The sequence below is a fragment of the Elephantulus edwardii genome, unplaced genomic scaffold (assembly GCF_000299155.1).
Source record: "Elephantulus edwardii isolate Elephantulus edwardi_28Jun2011 unplaced genomic scaffold, EleEdw1.0 scaffold00390, whole genome shotgun sequence".
Taxonomy (NCBI): Eukaryota; Metazoa; Chordata; class Mammalia; order Macroscelidea; family Macroscelididae; genus Elephantulus; species Elephantulus edwardii.
In genome coordinates this window covers 714,231-718,446 of record NW_006400140.1, presented here as the reverse complement: position 1 = coordinate 718,446, position 4,216 = coordinate 714,231, and the positions used below count along the sequence as shown (strand labels likewise).

General features: G+C 36.2%; 1 pseudogene; it reads left to right on the top strand.

Annotated features, from left to right (window-relative positions):
• Positions 1-244: 244 nt before the first annotated feature.
• The window catches only part of LOC102856453, a 197,975-nt pseudogene continuing 194,003 nt past the window's right edge, over positions 245-4,216 (top strand).

The window sequence follows — 4,216 nt, the reverse complement described above, 5'->3', positions numbered from 1 at the left end:
CAGTTCTGTGTCCATACCTCAATCAATTTGGGAGTCCAACAACCACTGCCCATGATGGGTAGCCAATTATGGTGTTTGACACACCTATGGCCCAGTTGTCCATCATCATAGCAACTCCATGTTATTTCAGTAGAGTAAATAGACAGACCTCTGCTGTACCACTTAGAAGAGTGATCATTCAAATCCATTAACATTTGGCCCAAGGGCCACAGATTCACAACACACTAGCACTCAGCCTGCAGGTATGGCCAGACATTTTAATATTTTAAAATTCTGGCACACACAAATGCTAGCGGACTCTGGACCAGAGACCCTCAATTCATCTGGCAAGTCCTCTCTGCTGACACTCACTTGGGATGAAAAGAAAGACATAGGAGTCCCAAGAGTTCCATACGTGTCTCTCCTCGAGATGCAAGAGGTCATCGGAAGGTCTAGCTTGAAATGAGATTCACAACGCACTAGCCTCATCCTGCAGGCATGAAAGCAGCACAAACAAACAAACAAACAAACAAAAATCACCAAAAAAAAAAACAAAACCCAAAGCCAAGGAGTCACTACAAAGGGGATTAGATTAAGTTTTTATTTTTTCAGCAGAAAACATAGGAACGAGAAGAAAATGGGATGGCATATATAGAAAGTTGAAAGAAAAGAATTACCAGCCAAGAATTCTATACCCAGTAAAGCTCTCCATCAAATAAGAAGGGGAAATTGTATGCTTTACAGAAAAAAAAGGAACTTAAGGAACAAGACCAAATCTACAAGAAACTTTAAGTGAAGTCCTTCACAGAGACATCAAAGGTAAGTGAATGGACTGTAGTAATGAGAAACAATAGAAAAAGAAACACAATAAAATGACAATGGTAAAACCTTGCCTGGCAATAACACTAAATGTGAATAAACTAAGTACGTCAATTGAGGGGAAAAGAGCTGCAGAATGGATTTAAAAAAAAAAAAGAAAAGAAAACCCATTAATATATTGTCTACAAGAGACACATCTAAAAAATGAAGAGAAAGCCAAACTTGAAATCAAATGCCAGAAAAAACAACAGCAAACAAACAAGCAAATGGCAACCACAAAACAGTAAGAGTGACATTAATCTCTGATTAAATAGACTTCAGAATGAAAACCACCATAAACAAAAAGGAACGATGTTACATATTTATCAATGATACAACAGATCAAGAAAACATAACCTTGAAGAACATTTATGCACCAAACGATAAACTTGCAAAATATATAAAACAATGTTTAACAGAATTGAAGAAGGAAATAGACAAGACCACAATAATGGTAGGAGATTTCAACACAACACTATCACCATGGATAGATCACCTAAAAAACAAACAAACACAAACCCAACACCCCTGAACAAACAAAACCCAAAGAAACAAACCAATAATATAACAAAGATATAGAAGATCTAAGCTGTACATTCAGCCAACTTGACCTTGTGGATGTATTCACCGTACAGCACCCAACTAAAACTTAATTCACTGGGGTTATAAAAAAGTAAAATAAAAAAGTTCTTTGAAACAAATGAAAATTAAATCCAATGTATCAAAATCTCTGGGATATAGTTAAGGTAGTCCTGAAGTTCATAGCAACAGGCAGACAATTAAAAAAGGAAAGAAAAGAAGAACAATCAATGTCCTAACTCAACATCTTGATCAATTAGAACAAGAAAAACAGTCTAATCCTAAAGCTTCTAGAAAAAAAGAAAATATAAGGACAAGAGCTGAAATCAATGAGACAGAAAATTGAAAATAATTGAAACCATCAATTAGAAAAATATTTTCACCACAGGGCCAATTGGCAGCATCAGTATGGATGGTGAAGAGATTGAGATAGTTAACAGTTTTCGTTTGCTTGGCTCCACAGTCAACACTCTTGGTAACAGTAGCCAGGAAATCAGGAGACGAATTGCATTGGGAAAGTCAGCTGTGAGGGACCTCTCAAGAGTACTGAAGTTCAACGAGGTCAGGTTGGAGACTAAGGTGCACCTGATCCAGGTTACAGTCTTTGCAATTACATGCTATGCATCGGAGAGTTAGACGTGAATAGGGATGATAGAAAGAGAATTAATGCCTTTGAGTTGTGGTGCTGGAGAAGTGTTGAATATACCATGGACTGCTAGGAGAACAAACAGATTTGTCCTGGAGAGGGTGAAGCCAGAATGTTCCCTGGAGTCAGGATTCTGAAGCTTTGTCTGACATACTTTGGGCATGTTGAAAGGAGGGACTGGTCCTTAGAGAGGACATCATGTTTGGAAGAGTGGAGAGATGGCACAGGAGAGGGAGACCTTCGATGATGAATCGACTCTGTGGGTAGAGTGGTTGACATGAATGTGTTTGAGACAGTGAGGTTGGCACAGGATAGAACGGCTTTTAGGGCTCTGGTACATAAGGTCGTTATAAGTCGCAAATGACTCGACGGCACATAACAACAACAAAACATCAATAAGTCCAGGAGCTGGTTTTTTGAAAGGGTCAATAAAATTAAAAAACCTCTGGCAAACCTAACTGAAGGGAGGAAAGAGAGAAAAGACATAGATAAGAAATGAGGTTACATCAGAACAGAACCAGATTAAATTGAATTGATAATATCAGAATACTATGAAAAGCTATTTACTATAATAAATAAGAAAACCTAGAGGAAATGGACAAATTCCTTGAAACTCATGTCCTACTCTATTGACAAGAACAGATGTAGAACACTTGAACAGACCTATCACAAAAGAAGAAACTGAACACGTCACAAAAAGCTTACCCCATAAGAAAAGTCCTGGAACAGATATCTTCACAGTGGAATTATACCAAACATTCAGAGATGATCTAGCATCAATTCTATGTAAATTATTTTTAAAATAGAAAAAAAAATAAGGAAAACTCCTAGAGTCATTCAATGAAGTAAGCAAAACCCAATACCAAATACAGGCAAAGATATTACCAGGAAAGACACTATAGATCAATATCTCTCAGGAAGATATATGTAAATATCCTTGACAAAATAAAGCCAATAGAATTCAAAAACACGTCAAGAAATGATTCATCATGGCCAAGTGAGAGTCATAACCAGTGTGCAAGGATAGTTCAACGTAAGATATTTAATCAGTATAATATACCTCATTAACAAACAATAAGAGTCATATAATTTTAGCAATTTATACAGAAAAGGCCTTTGACAAAAGTTAACACCGCTTCCTGATAAAGACACTTAGTAAAATTGTAATATAAGAAAATTTCCTCAACATAGTGAAAAGTATATATCCAAAATCAAGAGCCAATACCACTCAAAAGAGAAAAATTAAAAGCACTTTCCTGGCGAACAGGAACCACACAAGGATGCCCGTAGTAATATTGCCCATATTCAATATTGTATAGAAAGTACTTGCTAGGGCAATATGGGGACAGAAGGAAATAAAAGGCATCCAGATCATCAAAGATATGATTAAACTATCACTATATGTAGATGACATGCTAGTGTTAGTAGAATGGCAGGATATAAGATTTGTATCAAAATCAGTGGGATTTCTCTACTGGAACAAAAAGAACTCAAAGATGGAAACCAAGAGAACAATACCATGTACAGTAGCTAACCACAAATTGATATACTTGGGAGTGAACATTAGTAGATTTACAAAAGACCTGTATAAAGGAAACTACAGAACATTTCTAAAAGACACAATAAAAAATCCCTACATAAATGGAAAAATGTGTCCTGTTCATGTATAAGAAGACTCAATATTGTGATTATGACAATCCTACCAAAAGCAATCTACGTGTTCAATGCTATCCCAATATAGATACCAAATTCATATTTTCAAAGAGATCAAAAGGAAAATGGTCAAGTTTCTTTAGAGAGGAAAGAGATCCCAAATAAACAAAGCACTTTTGAAAAACAAAAATAAAATATGAGGCAAGCACTCACTAGCCTCAAAACCTATTACACAGCAGTAGTAACCAAAACAGCATAGTACTGGTACAATAACAACACACAGACCTATGAAACAGAATCAAGAACCCAGAAATTAACCTATGTATCTATGGTCAACTGATATTCAACAAGGAAATAAAACATTTCATGTGGAGAAGTGACAACCTATTCAACAAATGGTGCTGGTAAAACTGGACTCATACCTGCAGAAAGCTGAAACAGGATCCACATCTCACACCATACACAAAAATCAACTAAATGTGGATTAGAGACCTGAGAATA